At 28.1% G+C, this 23,086-nt stretch overlaps 2 protein-coding genes across 3 annotated transcripts in view; one reads left to right on the forward strand and one right to left on the reverse strand.

The window, feature by feature from the left end:
- Positions 1 to 17,705, reverse strand: part of LOC109598705 (band 3 anion transport protein) — an 83,137-nt gene extending 65,432 nt beyond the window's left edge. Inside the window, exon 1 of one of the 2 annotated variants that reach the window (XM_049963853.1) lies at positions 17,467 to 17,705. The gene's annotated coding sequence lies outside the window, so the exon portion shown is untranslated. Of the gene's footprint in view, positions 1 to 9,597; positions 9,926 to 17,466 lie in introns of those variants that run through there. The other variant, XM_049963854.1, reaches the window with a different exon arrangement.
- LOC109604515 (cyclin-dependent kinase 9) overlaps positions 1 to 23,086 on the forward strand; it is a 91,499-nt gene that overhangs the window by 45,547 nt on the left and 22,866 nt on the right. The gene's annotated exons all lie outside the window — the stretch shown is intronic.

Below are 23,086 nucleotides of genomic sequence, written 5' to 3' on the forward strand. Positions count from 1 at the left end.
AATACTGTTCTAATCTAAATGCGATTTCGTTAATGCCAGAATAACTGGCTCGATGTTTATTGTGCCGTACAGGATATGGGCGTATGGGTCGATAAACATTTTAATGTATCCGTCCGAAATAATAACAAAGACGGAGCGAAAATTCGAACAGATTAAAAATGAAAATCGACAACAAAAGAATGATTTATTTATGGCTCTCATTCGCTTGAAAACTGCACGGATGAAATTAATCGAGAACGTCTAATTTAAAAGAATTATGACGATGTATGTGTCAGTCAATCGTAATTATTAATTGATTTATTTATTTTTAATAATAAAATATATCTTTTGTACAAAGATAAGCAATAAAAAACTATACAGTGATTTATTTAACTTATCCATTAGAAGTATATGGATAACCGAAAAAGGTATTGATTCGAAATTTTTATTTTTAGGACACTTTTGTTAAACGTTAAACAAGGATTCATTATTAGTACTCTCAAATTTTATACTGGGTATTTTTATTTACGTTTAATTATATACTTTGTTATTTTTTACTGTATATGTAGGTATGTTTTAGTATAGTTTAATTGACTATTTTCATTGGTATAAGTAGTCCCCTAACATAAAATGATTATTAATTATTACAGAACCACATTACATATTAATGCAAATTTGAGAAAATCTTCAAATAATTACTTAACATATTAGTTCAATTCTAGCCAACAACACTAATGATACTAATGATAATAATATACCACTTTTATAGATATTTGTATAGATTTTCCGATCAATTTCATCCCAAAGATGTGTAGGATTGAGGTTTGGGGTTTGTACTGGCCAAAACAATACATGTACTCTTTGAGAAGCGAACCATTCTTTAACTAACTTAGACGTGTGATGAATCCACCTTAAACTCATATTATCTTCGGCAAATATGGGCATATGATTCTTCAGAATGTCAGGATAAACTAAATAATCCATTATCCCTTCTATCTTAACCAGAGGGCCCATGCCAAACCCAAAAACATCTTCAAACCATAACGCCTACTCCTCCATGCTTGACAGTAGGTCTAACATAGTGTACCTTTCATTAATTGATCTTTTCATCCATGAAATGTCATCAGATTTGAATAACTGGAATCGATTTTCATCGGAAAACAAAATTGTTTTCTATTACCCATCTGTAAAGTTCTCATGTCTTCTTGCAAAAAGTAGTCTTGCTGCTCTATATTTTAGAGAAATAAATAGCATCTAGTTTTCGTTTTATGGTACTCACTGGCGTTTATTTATTTTCCTGTCCACGGCTCTGTTATTCTTGCGTTTTCTACCACTTCTGTGAACTCTTTCCAGTGTATTCCTTCTGTTAAAATTATAAATCGTCCTCAAAATGATTAAATTTAAATCGAGTGCAATGTTTCTCTACTTTTCACCATTCCGGAACTTTTCTACAATTTGTCGTTTAATTTGCATCGATAAATGGACACCTGTAAGCATTTTTAGAAATGTTGTTGGACACAGAACTAAATTATAATATCAACTAACTGTATTGAATATACGGTTTGGTTAAACCCTGCTCAAAATAAAAAGTTATATAAAAACCATGTAAAAAAAGATATCCGTATATAAAATTTAAAATGTTTAGACACTTAATAATTATGAAATTAATTTAAATTAAAAAGAATCGTTCTATTAATAAAATGATTATGTTTTTAATTTGTTTCTCTACATATAAGCGGTAGTGTATATCAGTTCTAGGGCCTACGCAAGAAGCATTGAATCGTCACCATATCTCACTGCGGATATAACAAACCTTTTGTGAAGTTTAGTCCCTGTAGAAGGTTTAACATAAACAGAGTCATCCTTTTTCTATAAATTAGATTCACTAAAAAATACTTGTCTCCATTGTTTTGTGGTTGAGAGAATGCAATATTAAGGAAGTCAAAATTAGACATTCACATTAGTAGAAACCCGGATTTTTCGTGTAGGTCTGGAGCCAAACGAAACGAGCCCCCTCACTAATCATCTTCTTACAGTTCATGAACTAATTTCAGCAACCATTTCCTCCAGGTTGGATTTAATTTCATTCAATTTTCTTTCAAGTTTTTCGAAGCTACCTCTTTATCAGTTTCTCTAAACTTTTTAATAATACATGAAACGACCTTTTTAAAATCGAATAACCAAGAAGAAAGTATAGAAGAGCTAAATGTTATTTTGGAGGGAAATACTAAAATATAATATTCATAGAAAAATAATGAATTGACTAAAAATACACAATTACTAATGTATTGTTACTCAAATTGTTCCATGAGATAAGATAAAATGTTAACTCTATAATAAGTAGACATATTCATTTTTCATAAAAAAAACATTAAATATTTTTTAAATCGGCAAAAAGATTGTGATAATCGAAACATTTAGCAATCTTTTGGAATGTACAACGGTTATCATTAACACAAATAATATTTCCAAGAAGTAACGACATGAAATCAGAATCCGCCCAATAAACCAAGTATCGATTACCGTTTATCACACGTGAATATTTTATTAAGGCACAATACGAATTATCGTGCACAAATATTCTAATCAAATACATAACATTGATACCGAAACAATCGCATAACCCAAACTCAAACATCATCGAATTCCGTCCTTTCACAGCGTTATTTCGCATTTATTGCGATAATTTATTAACACATTAATTACACATATATGATTTTTAGTTGGTTTCACTTCTAGTTGAAAGTCAGTTCGTGTAACAACCGATTAATTAGTGTTTACATGCCAAAATCATATTGCGCCAAATTAGTTAATTGACGACATTCTCGGATTTCGGCCAAAAAAATTTAAACTTAGCGGGTTATTTATACTTGTATGAAATTTGCGGTGAACTTGAAATACCCCCGACCAAAATACAATTTGTATTTTATGTAATTGTCTGTATATTTATTATTTAAACAACTATTTAATTAGAGTTCAAAACTGTAATTAAATTTTTTCACGATGACAGAAATTAATTTTCTAAAAATAAAATATATAATGATATCAATCATAATTATCATTAATATCCAAATAAAAATAATAAAAAAATATATCACTAAATAAATTATGAAATTAAAAATTTCATACTAAAAAAGAAAAATATTAATAATATGCTATTTTAATTAAAAAAAATGAACAAAATAATAAATTAAAAGTATAAAATTAATTAATGATGAAAAATTATGATATGATTAATAACAAATATTTAAATAATTAAAGAAATCACATCACTAAACAAATTATGACATTAAAAATGTTATTTTAAAAAGAAAAAAATATTTATAATATACTATTTTTATAATTAAAAAATAAGAAAAAAATATAAATTAACATTAAAAGTATAGAATTAATTGTAAATGTAAAATTATAGATATAAAATAATTAAAAAATATAGAAATAATCACTAAATAAATTGTGAAACTAAAAATTTTATTATAAAAAGAAAAGAATATTAATTATTTATTAATAATATATTATTTTAATACATAAAAAATTCAAAAATAATCATTTAACAACAAAAAGTATAAATTTAATGCTGAAAAATTATAATGATATTTAAAAATATATAAATGTAATAAGAAAATATATTTTAAATTTAAAAAAAAATGAAATTTCTCTTAAAAAATTATAATAATTTATATGAAAAAGTGTATGTACAAATTGTGCGTCCTTGGAGCCAATCAAAAATGATTTTTCCGAATTAGCAAACATTCGCACAAAAACAATGGACTTTAAAACCGCCATAAACATAAACACGACCCACGTTTTACAATTTCGCGGGCCAAAACGACACGAAATTTATAGTCGTCTCAAATGTGACTTAAGAAAAGTAGTATATTTATAAATATACAACCAGACCGTCTCTCACAAACTAGTAGGATTTCAATCCCGTGACGCGGTTATGCAAGAGACGCCTAGTCGCCTTGAACTTGAACGGTCCCAATTCGTACGTAACGTAACGACCGTACCCAATTTCCGGTGATCCAATCCGAAAATTTGTTCGTTTTCGCCACTGTGGAGGATTTATTCATTTTTAGCGAGATGCAAACACGTCGTTATCGACGACTAGACATGCAAAAAAAAATGTTGGTATACAATTACACATGGCAAATTAGTTGAAATGCGAAAATAATTGATAACGAAAAAACTAAATTTATACGTAATGTGAATTAGACGAAGCAGATCATTGTTATTTTTGCTAATTAGTGTCTAGGTTTTGTCATTTTTTTATTAGTTTGTTTTCTCAACAAATCTATTTATTTGGGTGATGGTAGGTAGTCTCAATAAATATTTAAAATAATTTTTATTTTTTTTTCTTCATTTCTTTAACGTACCACAATCATGCCTGTACTAGTTTTTGTCATAATTTGTTTCATTCAGTACTTTATACTAACTAAACGGTTAACATGTCTAGAGTACGGAAAAGAAATAATTTTAGCCTTAATTATGCGATTGTGATAAAGGTAGAATAATAGGCCTACATGAGCGACACAGAAATGTGAGTTGATGCCATGTTGATAGTCATGGAGTGAAGAGGACAGAAGAGGTAAAGCAAGAGATTCCGGAAAAGTTAGAGCTAGCCCAGAGGCACAAAAATGTTGACCCTAAGGGACAGGATGACTTTAACGAAGATTACTGCTGATGAATAATATCCTTTATTTTTTTTTTTTTGTTAGTATATTTATTAATTTATTTCTTTATATTAAACCGATTATTTGTAAATAAAATTAAACAATCAAAAAATAAAGTTTTACTAATCGTCTAAAAATACAACAAAAATTATTTAAATTTTATAATTCATGAGTTTCTGTTCCAACTTCAATGAAAATATGTCAAATAAAAATTAAATTAAACATCGTTACAACAAGGATTCACTTACATCCAATTTAAAAGCACGAACACTGCACAAACTGATGGTCGAATCAATACTGAATTTTTTCAGTTCCCTTCTGCCATCATGCATTGCATCACATACTAATCAAACTTAAAACCGATGTAAATATTTTATAATTTGTATTTGTCTGATGTCCACTTTATTGATCAGTGAAGAAATACAGGAACTAGACGAATAAACGAAACGCATGCACATCTCAATTTTTATCATTCGTAATTTATTATGTGGAATTATGGTGGTACAGCAGAGTTAATCCGAGTCTGTATTTACTAATGCATCGGTATCGGATTAGTAGAGAAGGAATAAAATTCGATTCACATGATCCGACACGCAAAAACATTTTTGTCACATAAAATTTCATAATATTAAAATGCTGGAAACGATTTATTTATACCGCACGCATACGAATTTATTTAATTCAATAATTTTTCGATTGGCACTCGTCATCGAGTTTGTTCCGAATTTAAAATCGTATTATTTTTGCGGCGTGACATTTCGAAATTGGGCTAGGAAAAAGTTGATCAATTGATGTGGTGAAATTTATCTGATTTCATAATCTGGTTCACGTCGGAAATTTATCTTGAATGGAAAATTTATCGTTCTAATAAAAATATTTTGTTAAAGCAAGACTGAAACACAAAAATAGTTATTGCGTTTTTTTTTATTTGGTTGCTTCGTGATGAATATTCGGACAAATAAACACAGTGAAAGTGTCCAGGGAACACCCTGAAAAATCGAATTAAATTTCATTAAAAAACAATTTAACTTATTAATTGTAAAATAATATAGGTAAATATAATAGAAGACACTGTTTTTAATGCAAAACATGATTTTTTACTATTAGTCTTCTTAGCTCTGGTGATGAAAAGTGGATACTATACGACAATCAGCGACATTAGACTGCCACCAGGCTCCCAAACACTTTCCAAAAATGAAATTGCACCATATGAGGTTCATGGTTACTGTTTGGTGGTCTGCTAGTGAAACAATTACGACGGTAATGTACTGTCAACAAATTGTAACGCATGTGCCAGGCAATAGTCTACAGAAAGGGGCAAAATTTTCGTCATGACAATGTTCTTCGGCACGTGGCACAGACGACACTGTAGAAGTTGAACGAACTGGAGTACGAAAGTCTGCTTCATTCGCCATACTCACCAAACATCTCGCCAACTAATTATTACTTTTTCAAACATTTGACAACATCCTACACGAAATATGCCTTAAAAATTAAAGTGATGCACAAAACGCATTCAACGATCACGTAGCTTCCAGAATCCCGGTGTCATATTCCAACAATATAAATAAGCTTGTTTCTCGTTGGCTCAAATGGTTTTTAGATTAATTTTGTTTAAGTTGTGGTTCGTGCCTTTTATTTTTAAGGTTGAAAAACATAATAACTTTCTTGGCAACCTGATAATTTATTGAAACAAAACATTTTTATGTTAATGTGTAACCTCCAGTGAGATTTCAGTTTGATTCACAATAAATTTATTACATATATTAATTTATAAATAGAATCATTGATGGGAATAATATGATATAACATCAGAAAAATTTACATGAAAACAATAATTAATGGTGATATTTATGCACAAGTTTTTCTCTTTAACACCACTCAAAGTTCGAATTGTTTATGAATCACTGGGTCCAAAAGAATACAATGATCTAAAAATAGCAAATCGCTATGTAAATTTATTCAAATCCGTTTTAACATTTGCCTAGAATCCTATTATCCACATAATCAAAAATTATGTAAGTACATCATTCAAATTCATCGATTATTTACTTCAGGCAAACACAACAGAAGTATTTTTCGTCGGAATACGAGAGCATTTTTCCAATCAACGATTGAAACGGGACCGCCCGCATTATCATCATTGGGTTTAATCAAAATACTTTATCTAAATCCGAATTGAGTGTCCTCAATGTTTGATTGAGTCAATAAAAACTAATGATTCGTTGAACCAAACATCGAAATGTTTGTTACAAAAAATTGATCCGTTTAATATTTACAGTCTAAAAATATTCCATATTAAATAATTATTTACGAAATGAAATGTAAATATTTTTTATTATACACATTTTAAAGATACTTCTAGTAACGTGGGAAAAATGTACAGATTATAAAATATTTCCTCACATTTAGATTATATTTGCTATTTCTACTTTTCAATTTTTATTATCTGATAAAATTGAATGGTTTTAATTGTAATATATTATTTTATAATTCTAGAAACTAATTGTTTATGGTACATGTATATATTTTATGTTCCTTCGAACAATAATTTAAATACAGAAATATTTAATATTATTTAAAAAAATACTGTCAGTAAATAATTTTATGGGGTAAATTATATGTAACGTTCACTAAATATTACAAATAAATTTGTAGTACATAAATAACGTTAGAATATTATAAATATAATTATATATAATGTAATATAACAATATTATAAATATTTATTACGTGAATTTAGTATGGACAAATTTTATATATAAATATATATTTCAATATAACTTTGTTTTTATTATAATTATTATTGTGTTGAATATTTTTTAATACTGTAAATATATTTATTTTAATATTATAAAATATATATAGAATATAAAAAATTTAAATCATATAAAAACCATTGTAATTACAAGATTTAAAATTAAGCTATTGAGACCTGCTACATAATAAATATTAAAAATTCACACAATTAAACATTAAAACAAATTATGTAAATAATATAAAGCTAAAATTTAAATTTTTCTTCAAATTAAATATGGAAGAAAATAATGTACATATAGGAAAAATACGTACACTCCTGAACGAAAGTTTGGAAAACCTAAAATTGAATTGTTTATTATACGAATTATGATATGATAATATGATATGATTTTTATTAAGATATTATAAAGTAAAATAGAATTTTAACTATTTAAATTTTTAACTAAATAATTTAATCTTCGAATAAAAAAACTAAAAACAAATAGAAGCTTTAATATTTTGTTGCATAACCATTAGCTGTATCACTGCTGCACACCTTTTGTTCATAGAGAACCAATTTTCTGGTAAATTCTGAAGGTATTTTTTGCCATTTCATTTGAATCCTTTTCAGTTGCTAATGAATATAATGTAAAATAAAAATCACTACAATTTTCTTTTTCTTTTATGAATAAATTCTAATTCAACAAAAATAATAAAAACAAAGTGAGTTTTAAATATGTTTTAAATTTTAAATTATTTATTTTACATAATAAAATATATAGCATAAAATTTAGATAAAAATCACTGTATTTTAACAGAAAAAATGTAGAGGAATATATTTATAAAATTAATTTCTTAAAATCTTGTAGTTTCAGCTAAAATATTTAAGAACAATTTTCTGTTGAAATTATCAATTATTGAAAAGTGCTGAAGAATGTATAAATAAATAATGAATAAACATGCAATTATTTTAAAGAAAATTGTAAACATAATAAATTTTTATAAACAGGCCTGTTTAGTTTTATATATACATAAATATGGATATAGTTGTTAATCATATTTTACAAGTCACACAATCTACATCGCCAAATCAATGCACCCTCTTTTTTGATAGAAACAAATCATGAAATCGGTTTCAAGAACTTTTTCAATCAAACACTTCAATAACCCGCGAGTCACCTAAATTAAGTAACAGAATGGAAAAAAATACAAGTCATTTATCTATATTACAGCAATAAATTCATGATTTACAATCGATTCGTTTATTACAAATAAATTATTAAAAGCAAAAATAAAACATTTTTGTAGACTGACAAATTTAAATGAAAACGTTCTCGGGCTATAAATAAAATAATTTCTTAAACAAATATATTTTACTGTCACACATATACAAGCTTAACATTTTAACAAACGATAAATTAAACAAGACTAGGCCAACAAATAATAAAAATTGATTATTGGCAATTGCAACACACTCTAAATAAATTTCAAATCTAGAACCAGTTCGAACGAATATTACGAATAAATTGCGGCATGCTAATCTAACTGGATTAATTAATGCCCGGACGAACTCAATTAAGTTAACACGTTTTAATTATGGGCTGAATATATTGTAGGAAATGTTATGTCTGGACTATAATATGCACAAAATATGCTTAAATAAATTAAAATATAATCTGTAATAGTACGTTTTATTTTATTATTATTTTCTTAAAGATAATTTAAAATAACAAAGGCGTACTTTAATTAATTAAATTAAGTGTGTTATTTTTGAAAACACTCAATAATATAAGTTATGTACTTAAAAATTACTCACGTTTATTATTTAATAATTGTTAATTTGAAGATTAAAGGATTAAAAGTGGTATTAAAAATTTGTTACACCTATAATACTTATAATATTAAATTTATGACCGGGAAAATTATTTACAATTAATGTGGTTGCGACAACTCAACCCACAACAATCAGGTGGAAGTAATAAAATATAATAATCGAGATAAACTCGATCGTCCCCGACTCCGTAAATCATTTAAAACAATAAATTCAACATTGTAAATCAATAAAGTGTCATCATTCTAAGAAGAAAGTTATTATAACGTATCACCGGATGCCGACGAAGACGTCGAAGAGTTGACTGACACGATGACAGGAGACCATCCTCGGCCCAGGCACCGGCAAATGCGAAAGAACAACCAAAGGACTTACGGTTTTTTTGCGGTCCAGTCCAGAGTCGCGTTTACCGGAACATTTTCTCGAAGACAACCACGACACAATCGCGGCCGGCCACTTTTAACAACAAACCCACACGGAAAACGGAACACGTGCTGCGATCGAGGTGCCGCACGTCCGACGCACACCGTACCGATAGATGTTGTGTGCCAGTAGAAAGTCTCTGTGCGGTTCCGTCGTTCGTATTGAAACAATGCCGCAATCCGGGGTAATAATTGTTGTTGTTGCTAATGATTTTTACTAATTGTCGGCTTATCAGGCCCAATCGCGGAGACGCTGGTCCCTCCGATTTATCGCCGTTTTTCTTCGATCATTGGGTTTTATGATTCTATCGCTTCGTTTCGCATTCGCTTTTGCTAATAATTTGATGATTTGGATAAATTTAATTTAAACCTGAAACGAAATTACTTCAAATAAGAAATTGCATTTTTCTAATTTTGATTAATAAGGCAATTTTATTTTTTAAATGTAATTTTGTTTAAAAAATTATTAAAATACTTATTAATTAAAAGTAAAAATAGAAACAGGTATTTTTAAGTTTATTTTTAAATTTTATAAGAAATTAAAAATAAATTGGCTGTACTACATTCTATACCTAATCCCTATAAAAACCACCAATTTTAATGCTGGAGGATTCATTGTTGGGCAAACATATTAAACAAAAATCGTCCTATAAGGAGACATTATTAATACTTAAATTCGTTCATTATTTATATTTAATTTTGTGCACGTTGATTTCAATCTAGAATAAAAAATCATGGATATCATTTTTATATAATTTAAAAATACTTTTGAAAAGAAATAGGTTAGAATATATTAAATGTTTACTATTTTCACGAAAATATTTTTAATTGAACCAATAGAATGATTAATTTATTATTTAAATATCCTCTATAAAAAAATTAAAAAAAAAAACAGAAATAATAAATTTCAAAATCAAAAACTGTACTCAAATTAAGCAAAATATATTTTTTACTTAAAAAACTTATTTGTGCTTTAATTTATGTATCTCCATTTCAAATACAATTCTACATTATTTAACATTTTTTTAACCTAACAAAAAATCATAAAAATCGTTTAATATAAAATTTTAAAAATATTTTTGAAAAATCTTCACAAAAATAAAATGGATAATATTAATTATATGATGACTATCTATTTAAAAAGAATTATGTATATATAGATACAAAGGCCAAAAAATCGACTATTCCGACATTGAAAAAATGCTCTCCACAGATGAGCTCTTAATTTTAAAAGGAAGGTCCCCCTCAAATCAGTTTTTTTTTCTCCAGCCACATATTGCAAAATCCACATCTACCCATTACTTGATCGTACCGGAAATTTCAATTTACATTTCTTATGGGAAATTGAATGTTGTACTAAAACGGTATCTTACAGATTTTCATAACTCTCACCTTTTAGAAGATGTCGGAGGTTAAACTTCGAAGAATTTAACAAACATTTCTTTGTTACTTCTAAACTTTCTAACTCGTAAATAAGTAAATATTATAAAAATATTATAATAACAAAAAAATAAAATATTAACAATTTTAAAATTTAAACATATGTGAATTTTTTAAAATTTTTGAGTGGTGAATTCAAAAATTTTATAAAATATCTCAAGTATAAGTAAAGTAATTATTTTTATAATCCTTATAGTTTCGTTTTTGTTATTTGTTTGTGATATTAAAAAATATATAATTTAGACATTAGACATATTATCAGTATACAAATAAGTTTGAGATTAGAATCAAAAATAAAATCACGTCGATTGATTATCTTAACGATATGAACGAATTTAATTTTTTCAAACAAATTTTTAAATAATAAATGATGAATTATTTATTTATAATCCTTATAGTTTCGTTTTTGTTATTTGTTTAAGATATTAAAAAATATATAATTTAGACATTAGATACATTATCAGTATACAAATAAGTTTGAGATTACAATCAAAAATAAAATCACGTCGATTGATTAACTCAACGATATGAACGAATTTAATTTTTTCAAATAAATTTTTAAATAATAAATGATGAATTGTATAATTTTCTAAATAAAAATTCTCTAAAAACATTTTTATTAAAACAAAAATCCATGAGTGAATATTTATAATATTTGAATGGAAAATTTCAAAATTTTATAAAATATTTCAAATTTAAGTAAAGAAATTTTAACATTTTTAAAACACTTTTATAACACAAAAATATTAGAATCTTCATAAAAAATAACAAATTACTTTATTAACTCTATAGTTTTGTCTTTTTATCGGTGTCAGCTTATGGTATCGGAAAAACATGGTAAAATTAAAAGAACAATAACAATTTTATCAATATTTGACATATTTATTAACAATATACAAAATAAAATTACATCAATTAATTTTCTAACCATTTAGATGAATTATTTCAAATGAATTCTTACTTAACATACTGCTTACAATGAAACCAGAAAATTTATTTGATTAAACCCTCAGTACATACAGTACATAAATAAAAACCATTAAAAAAAAAATAAAAAATATAAATAAATAAAAAGTTATATTATTATTGTTTTTAATTTTGGTTTTCTTTCATTTCTATTTTAATTTTTATTTATAACTGAAATTTATCTGAAATCACCTTTTCAAAAGTTCACAATTAAATTCTTAATATGTTAAAACTTATAAATATATATAAAATATGTATAAGAAATTATTATTAGCTTTTGTGACAAAATGCTTAGAATTTACATAAAGAATAACAAAGTTTTTTTAATTCTATAACTTTCTTTTTTGTATCGGAAAATTGGCAATGATATGATATTAAAAAAAGAGTAGAATTTTAAAAAAGTAATAATAATATTAAAAATTTTTCGACTATACAATTTAATGTTTAAAGTTGTTAATTTTTTGTAGTGGTATAGATAATATGTTAGTATCTTAATATTTCGCCAATTTATCCTTTTCCTCTTTAGATAAAACAATAATATATGTATGAATCATCTCCATTTATTTTTTTACGAGTCATCCACGTGTTACAAATGGATTCTTGAGATAACGCAACCCATCAACTAAATTTGCATGAAAATCCAAATGTTGACGTCAATTCCACAATTTTATGGCGTCCTATTACAACGTGTTACCACGTCATTATCACAACCTTATGTACAATTCCGAATATCTGCAAACAACAACAATGAGAATCGAACATCAGTGTCAAGTCAAAAACCAACAGCCCGTAAACTGCTCCGATTACCCAATCATCGACACAGTTTCCACCTAATGTTATGCAAAAATATGGACCCGATTTCATACTGGAACCGGGTGCCGGGCAGTCTGATCCGAACCGGACCGGTAAACCTGCGGCCACCTCACGTGTTCTTGTTAATTGCAAGAAGAACGCGTTGTTGTTAGGTAGGGAGAGTTGCAGATAAAAAAGCCAATTTCAAGGAGAACCTGATCGGCAACATTTGATAAAACCATTGTTGCCAGAGCGATTAATAGCTTAAATCGTACATGAACGCAACAACTTACACACAGCCAAACTTATATGGAATCACCTAGTAATTACGGTGTTTCATTGGGGAAAAATATTTTTCAAACAAAAAACTATTTCTCCAAACCAAATTTACTATAAGACTATAGACAAAATCATTATCGAATAAATAACAAAAATGTGAAATTCTTGAAAAATATATTTTACGGTAATTAGATTTTAAGAAAAAAATAAAAGGCTTTTGCTAATCTAATCAATGTTGCAAGCCCGAAAAGAAACGCGAGCGCGAATTGATCGTGGCGTACTCTCTGTTAAATTGTAAATATCTTCTTGGGGAATATTTTCCCATACTTGTAATGTTGTCGGTATAGGTTATTTTGTGTTGCCAGGGATATTTATTTATTGTTCTTTTAACGTTATATCATAATTGCTCAATGGGATTTAAATCCGGTGTACAAGTAGGTCACTCTAATTCTGTCTCATCTTTCCCACCACTTCCAAACATTTTTTGGCAAATCTGCTGGTATATGGAAGAGCATTATTATGCATAAATAGGAAAGATCCGTACAAATCGGTCGATCGATTTCGCCAATCCTCAATTGCCCACTTTTCATTCTCCAAACACCAACTTACTGGTCGAGTCGGATAAAATTATGGAACTGGAAATTTTACGATAATTTAGACGGTTCGGGCTGAAGAGGCTCATTTAAAAGCTGACAAACGCATATATCATGTAACCGTATATTTATAGAACAATTAATAGTTACGAATTGGGATTTGATGGCTTTTGAATGAATAACAAACTCGTAACGATCAATGTAAACATTATGATGTTGGAAAATATCGGTGCTGGACTAAACAATGAGAACGTGTTGATATACACAAGCCATAATTCGTTGTACGATTATCTAGCATTCTTACAAAATAAACAAGACACTTTTCTTCGAAGTCTTTTATCTGTTAACCGCACAATTTGCTCGGTGCATTTTTTCGCGATGTGAAAATATGCGTGAGTCCAACATAAATACGACCGGTGACTAAAACAGCAACCATCCAATTATACGGTCAAAAGTGCTGCATCAGTTTAATTTTAAATCGATTATTGACATGTTAGTTTTGGCACATCCGGCGTAACTGGAAGTTCGAGAAAGTCGTGTCGCTATTAAACCTTTGGGCTGACCAATTTCCGTCCCTATTATTCCCGCCATTTCGTTTTATCTGATAAAGAGCTGTCACTAGATTAAAAGGGGTTTTCACAAATTTGCCGTGGAAAAATGGATTTAATAAGTCCGTCATGTTACTACACAGTCTGGCCCATTTGAAAGCGGGACACTTCCAACAAAATTTGTATTTTTTGTCCAACAAACTTTTATTTTCAATTCAACTTTAGAAATTCTTATGTCTGGATAAAAGTGTACGTTTAAATATCCATCCACAAAGATATAATTATTTAGTGGGTTTACTTAGGTATTTTTTAATATTTGAACAAAATTTAAGGGTCGAAAGTAGAGGATATACAACCTTACGACATTTAGTCTTTCTTTAATTTGAAATTGACAGTCTTTTTACATGGATTTTCAGATCAATTTCATCCCAAACAATTGTATAGAGAGACAGAGAGTACATTACACGTACTTCTTGAAAAGCGAACCATTCTTTAACAAACTTAGACGTGTGTTTCGGATCACTACGTGCAAGAAAATCCAACTTAAATTCATGTTATCTTCGGCAAATGAAAGCAGATGATTCTCCAGAATGTCACTATATTCGAAACGATCGATTATGCCGTCTGTCTTAACCAGCCGCCTCCTCCACCATGCCTCCATAGCGCCTCCTCCACCATGCTTCACTGTAAGTTTAGTGCACTTGGTACATCCTTCATTAATTGGACTTCTTGCCCATGAAATGGGCATAAGCATAATATCCATTGCCCTTCTGTCCAGTTCACATGTTCTCTTGCAAAAAAAAAGTAGTCTCGCTGCTCTATTTTTTGCAGAAATGAAGGACTTCTTTGGTGATTTTCTACCATAGAGACCAGCTTCTTTTAGTTTTCATTTTATGATACTCACTGACACACAGACTACATTTATGTCTTGATTTCTGCGAGATGCGCTGATAAAAAGGTCGCGAACGACAATCATTTATATTTTCCTGTCCACGGCTTTGTTAGTCTTGCGTTTTCTACCACTTTTGGGAACTCTTTCCAGTGGATTCCTTCTGTTAAAATTGAAAATCGTCCTCAAAATGATCGATTTGTTCCACCATTCCGAAATTTTTTAGGTACACACACAAAAATAATTTAAATTAAAAAGAATCATTCTTTTAATAAAATCATTATGTTTTTTAATCTGTTGCTATACATATGAGCGATAGTCACGTTTTTTGACCCAAAAACAAACCTACAGGGTAATTTTTTAGTCATGAAAAATGAAAAACTCATACTAGTAAATATTTTATAGAAAATCTAACTACACCACTGGATTAAACACCTCCTGAAATGGGTATATACCAATTTTAAAAAGAAATATGCATATTGATAATTTTGTGTAAAAATTATAAATAATATTCCTTTTATGAATATTTTCACAGCACAATCTTATCTTATCTTATATTTCAAGAATATTGAAATATTATAGTAATAATACTATACCTAAACCAATACTCGTTATACTCAATTCAGTTACTATATATTTTTCGTAAGTTCGTGGTTTGTTATTTTTTTCATTTGTTCTGGGATCATTTATATACATTATTCATTAATTTTGCCACGAACTTGATTTTTAAGTAAGTATAGTATAATTATTCTACAGACTACTTAGTTAAAAAAATAAATTCATAAGAAGAATATGATTTTTAATTATTCTACAGAATTATGAACAAATACATTTATGCAGTGGCGGCTACTCAGATGAGGTTGGTGAAAGAGATTTCAATGATATAACGTTAATATTAATACAAGTTTTATGTTTTTATTCTTCAAAATAGAATACAAATTAATAATTAAACTAAGATAGAAGGGTAATATGTTGTAAAACTGACAATTAAACAAGCAATGACAATTTTATATTAAATTTGTGGACAATTTTTTTCAAGAATGGAGGAGCTGAGGCGTGCCTCTAGCCAATGAAATAACTCCAAACACCGACACAAACGAAGTTCCCGAACACTGCCAATTTTTCAGTTTAAAAACTATTTGATCATATGTATCTGGTGGATTCAGTTTTTGCCGTTGACGAGCTGACTTGTTTAACACGTTGAAGGCCGTATTGCAAAATCGTATTTCTCACACAGGGACCGGCATTATTCTTATTGTTAATTACGTATATTATTTTTTAAATATTTTTTTAGTGTACAATAATTTGAGGTAGATATTATTTAACCCCTAGATTTGCAATATCTCTACTGTACATAAATTGTAAATCATGCCCACCGGTGTGCAAACGGTTACGTAAAACGCGGGCCGGTAATGTTGTTGTGTAGTGATCCACCGGTGGTCCATGTGGTCTTCAACGTGTTAATTAAATAAACATGTATTTCTAGTTTAAATTATTATGACAAAATGTTTGTAATTAAAGAATTAAAACCGCCCAATTCCTAATTTGAATATTTTAATAAATACGGGCAAAAAACTACAGATTTACTTTATCTTGGTACGATAAATTTGAGTGGCTAACGAGAAGTACAGTAAGGAATAAATTTTGCTGGCCATATATTTTATTCACAAAGGATAGTGTAGATAAATAGTATGGAAGAGATTTTTGTGACTTGAAAATTCTCTCTTGCGGACTAAATATTGTTTTTTTGCTCTATATATAATGCCCTGTCCATATAATGTAGGTAGGACATTATATATGTAGGTTTTGGGGTGGCGAAAACAATCAGTTATTTATCACGGCATCAAGTTTTTGTGACGCCATTTGCCACACAGACAGAACTGGTATCAACTTGTCTTTTTCGCAGCACACGACATTTAAATTGTACACCGTGATTTTATCTGATTTTCCGGGAGAACTGATGACTCATAAAGTAAATGTGTGAATGTTTATCAACGGTTATGAATTATGTATGTATTTAAAAAGTGTGTCTACAAGAAGTATTTAAGTTATTTTTATTAGTCTAATTATAGAGTGAGTGCTAAATTTAATCAATCATAAATACCGAATTAATCGCATCAGTTTGAAATATTTTGATATAAACACTGGTCGTCCGTTACAATTCCAACAAAAGAAAACTAAGTTTATTATTTACATTTAACAAAGAAATAAATTGCGACCTTGTCTAAAATTAAATTTACAATCCCCACATCAAAAATGAAAAACCATCAACAAAAACTTAATTCATGATAAAAAAGTAATTAAAAATTTTTTACCTTTGCATGTGTCAAATAACCTCACTTTAGCACCAACGTGTGTTTTTTACAGCAAATTTAGAAATTGACCACGGTACAAAACTGTTCCAATAAGCCGTGCCGCATAAAAAAACGTGATCAGTCACGAAAACCGCACCTTTCAGTTAAATTAAGACATTTCAGGCATGCAGTACTTGTTGAATACTGCACGGTGTATTTATTTACAAATGGTATTTTAAAAACACACCGTAAACAAAGATGGATTGGAGCGTCATCTGTCCAACAGTAGGCGAACTGCGCATGAACCAGTGTGGTAATCTGGATGTTCAGTGGTCTACGTTATACGATTGACAGACAAAGTATCAATTTAACACAAGAAATGTTATAACCAAAGAATGAACATTTATGGTAATTACGTTAAAGATCCTACGTTACAACTGAAAGGGACTACGTTATACGGATTAGGTGTCACGATCAACAATAACAATTTTACACATATTAAACGTTTATGCACTTTTTAGACTGGCGATCTTCAAAGAATTTCCATTGAAACAGTTTTATGTCTCTTACAACACCCAAAAGTATTATACATCCAATTGGATATTATTTAAATTTATTGAAAATATTTGACATACTATTAAATTACATTAAAAAATATATAGAAAAAACAATATTATGTTTATAGCAAGCAAGATAAATGCAGCTCTTGTACTAAGTTATAATTTACTAATATCTAAACAACTATAAATACATCAAAAAATGTAAATATTTTAATTAAAGAAGAAATATTTAAGATAAGTATTTAGCAACGCAAATTTTTAAAAGTATTTAATTTAATTTCAAATTTAATGTTTATTAATGTAAAATGTAAAACGATGTTTCCTTTAAAAGTTGAAACACTAGGAATCGAATATTTATTTGTATATGATTACATTTGATACAATTTAATTTTGACGGTATATACATAATTGTTTTATTTTGACTTAACTTTAAATGTTGTTGAAATCATCAAAATAGTTCAGGCATAATCGGTGCAAAAGTTAACCGAACAAGTGGCCTTAAAAATTCTTGGCATTTTTGCTGGTTATCACAGTCTCCAATGGCATCAGTTGTTGGTAGTCATACTCTAGATACGATCAAGGACTTATTTTACTAGTATCAATAATCAACGAGTTTGCAAATAGAAAATCTACTCTAAATGTTTTAACTAAAGAAAGGACATTCGAAAGAACTATTTAACAACGCAAATTTTGATGAGCACCAAACTCAGTTTCCGAAACTGCAAAACTATTTATCCTTTAATATGATTAACAACAAGAATGAGAATCCAACTCAATATTAAAGTGCATATTTTGGACTCACGACTTCACTTATCCACTAAAGTAAAGTATCAACTATTTTCAGTCGACCTATTCAATATCAGGTCTGACGCACTGCTGCTGCAAAGCTGCCTAGTAGAGCTTAATGATTCCATGACCAAGACTCCGGGTCAGAACCCAATTGCATGGGGGACCGAAAATCGTTTTCTCTTTACTTGTCAGAGTAAAGTATTAAATATTTTTTATTATTTTTAAAAAATGTCTTTTAATGGTTAAAACATTGAGAGTCGATTACTCATTTATATTCCTAATGGCTTTGATAGGTTCTGACGCACTACAAATATTGCTTCAATAAATCAATAAATAAACATTTTGTTCTATATAAGGCTAATACCTAAAATATATATTATCAAAAACCAACCTAAAGCTTGATTTTATGATAACAAAACCAAATATACAAAACCTGTAAATGAACAACTTACTTTGCTATGCCAGTTGCTTGGTTAACTAGACTTGTCCACGCATCTGAAATCTTTCACAAATAATTATTTAAAATCTCTATTTACTTGAAAATTAATAGTATTATTTATTACCATTAATGTTTCATTTTTGTTCCTTTGTCGTTTCTCCAATAATACCAGTGAATGGTCATGATAATATAGATGTGTCCGTCGACTTTCCAGTATCCAATCAGCAAGGAATTAAATAGAAATCTTCTTCAAATATTTAAATTAAGGAAAGAACATTCTAAATGACTATTAATATCGCAAATTTTAAATTTCAGCTCAATATTAAAATGTACATTTTGGACTCGCGACTCCACTTATCCAAGTAAAGTACCAACTATTTTCAGTGGACCTCTTCAATGTCAGGTCTGACGCACTGCTGCCGCAAAGCTGCCTAGTAGAGCTTAATGATTCCATGACCAAGACTCCGGGTCAGAACCCAATTGCAAGGGGGACTGAAAATTGTTTTCTCTTTACTTATCCAAGTAAAGTATTAAATATTTTTAATAATTTTAAAAAATTGTCCTTTTAATGGTGAAAACATTGATAGTCGATTACTCATTTATATTCCTAACGGCTTTGATAGGTGCTTCAATAAATCAATCAATAAAAATTTTGTTCTATATAAAGCTAATACCTAAAATATATGTTGTAAAAAACCAACCTAAAACTTGATTTTGTGATAACAAAACCAAATATACAAAACCTGTAATATGAAAAACTTACTTTGCTATGCCAGTTGCTTGGTTAACTACTCTTATCCACCCACCTGAAATCATTCACAAATAATCATTTAAAATCTCTGTTTAATTGAAAATTAATAGTATTATTTATTACCATTAATATTCCATATCTGTTCCTTTATCGTTTTTCCAATAATACCAGCGATTGGTCATCATAATATAGATATGTCCGAGGACTTCACGAAAACTTTTTGTGCAACTTTTTCCAGTATCCAATCAGCAAAGAATTAAATAGAAACCTTCTCCAAATGTTTTAACTCAAGAAAGAACATTCGAAAGGTCTATTAAATTTTAAATTCCAGCTCAATATTAAAGTGTACATTTTGGACTCGCGACTCCACTTATCCAAGTAAAGTATCAGCTATTTTCAGTGGACCTCTTCAATGTCAGGTCTGACGCACTGCTGCCGCAAAACTGCCTAGTAGAGCTTAATGGTTCTATGACCAAGACTCCGGGTCAGAACCCAATTGCATGAGAGACCGAAAATCATTTTCACTTTATTTATCCAAGTGAGGTATTAGATATTTTTAATAATTTAAAAAAAAATGTTCTTTTCATGGTTAAAACATTTATTTATATTCCTAATGGCTTTGAAACGTTCTGTAATAATTAAAAAGGATCATAAACCCATAATAACTATAAATTTGTAATTTGATTTAAAAGAAAAAGTTACGAACATCAGTTTTCAACTTTGGTTATCCAATCTTCAATCAGATTCCTTATGTTTCACATTTATTTTCGAGTAACGAAAAGTTAAAGTAATCAAATAATTTATAATTATTTTTTTATTTTAAATAAAATAACTTGACTATATAATTATTTATTAAATAAATAAATTCAATGTATATATTTATGTAACTTACCATTATTTTCAGTTATATAAATATATTTTTAATTATTTAATGTATACTTAGGATATCAACTCCTAGTTTAATAATTGTCACTACAAACCTTATCAAAATATTTCAAAAAGAACTAAATGCCTCAAGTTGGGCCCCAGATTATAAAAAATGCACAACTTACTTGGTCGGCACAATTCTGCAACCACCTTAATCCTTCTCTAACATTCATTAACATGTATTTCGTTCTCTGTCACTGTTACACGTACAAATGCAAAATTCGAATTTTGAATTGAGTAGTATCAAATAGAAATAATTCAAAGTTTGTACATATTACGTTTAGTTTAAAAAAATTCGGGAAAATCAACAACTGTTCATGAACAGGCGCTTGATGATGAAATAGTATTAATAATTTTGTGCCAGTTCAGAACACAATAATTTGTTAATAAATTTGGTAACAAAGAACCCTTAAGTCGTTAAAGTATTTGTGCCAGAGTTAGTACATTTGTTTTTTAAACGCAGATATTAATTTGTATTTAAACTAAGAGTTACTTACACTAGTTTCAAATTTTGAAATTCATATGTGGTTAATGTTATTATCGCATATTTCAATTGATTTCTTTGTATATAAGACGTATAAATATTTACTTTTCATTAATTAATATATACTTACAATATTAACTCCAAGTTTAATAATTATCACTGCACACCTAATCGAAATGCTTCATAATGAATCAAATGCACCGAGTTGGTCCCCAGATTTAAAAAATGCACAGCTTACTTGATCGGCACAACTCTGCTACCATCTTTCTCTAACACTCATTAATATATACTTTTCTCTCTGTCACTCTTACACGAACAATTGCAAAATTCGAATTTTTAATGACAAGAAAAGATGGGCAATTTTAAATGAAATGCAAACTCGAGCCGTGTGAGAAAAATAAGTAAAAAAAAAATAAAAAAAAATGTTACACAAACACTTTAATTTGTTCTAATTAATCCTCATAATAACTAAGTACATTGTTAAATATTTTTTTTTCAGAAATAAATGTTTTTAAATTCCATCTTTAAAAAAATAATTTAAAAACATTGTAAACAATCGTTTTGTAATAAAAGAAACCAACCATCAAAATCGATAGCATAAAAAGGAACTACACTAATCTGTTGAATAAATTAAAGTTATTTTGTAATTTAAACAGGCTCCCGAACCATTGATTTCACCAGATTAAACTCAGTACTTTTAGGTATGTTAATTTTAATACATATGTATATTATTAAAAGTATACACTTTAGGTTGCAACTAAACCCAACCCACAACATTCGATCAATGAGAGTAAGGTAGTTTTATTAGAATATACAATTATTTTTTGTAAATTTTTTTGTGATTCTCTGTCAGGTTATTGTATCAAAATATGTAGCTATCCTTCATTTTCAATATACATTATAGAGATGCTCACAATCATAATTTTAAAAATAAATCTATTTTTAAGCCACCTTCTGATTCTAAATTAAATTTAGTATTATGTTTATTTTGTAATATTAATCCTTGAAGACCATTTTTCTTTATAACAAGAAAAACTTAACCTACAACATTTCCATTATAATCTCTCTTGTAATAATTCCACTAACACATGTTAGTGGTTTAAATTTTTGTAGTCTTTCTTCTATCTCTTATTCGAGTTTTTCTATTTCTAATCAGAAAATTATAAATTAATTTTGTTAAAAAGTTAGAATTCTCTTCTACTAAGTAATCACTTTAACAATTCCATTGGTTAAGTTAATGACTAATACAGTCTTTGAGTTAATTTACATTATGACCTTTCTTTTCAAAGTAGTTTGAATTCTCTAATAATAACAATGGCTAAATTTTATTATATTTGTATTTATTTTGTTGTATTTGAATTTATTTATTTTGGTTGAATATAGTTCTTATAATGTGCAATAAATAATATATAATAAAAATGTTTTAATTTAATAGTTTGTTCTATTTCTGAAATACACAGAACACTCAGTAATTCTATACAAATTAATTTGAATTTGAAATTATTCCCACCATTTTTGTCAAATATTGAGAATATTCTAATATTTGAATAGTTTTAAAAATAAATTATAATTTCAGCATCTTAATTTATTTTTTGTTAAATTAGTTCATACCTTTGATTCCGAAAGAATAAAAAACGTACATCATTGCATATTAAATTAGGACTTATAAAGCAATTTGTAAAAACTTCGAC

This window comes from Aethina tumida, chromosome 2, assembly GCF_024364675.1.
Source record: "Aethina tumida isolate Nest 87 chromosome 2, icAetTumi1.1, whole genome shotgun sequence".
In the NCBI taxonomy this organism is placed as follows: Eukaryota; Metazoa; Arthropoda; class Insecta; order Coleoptera; family Nitidulidae; genus Aethina; species Aethina tumida.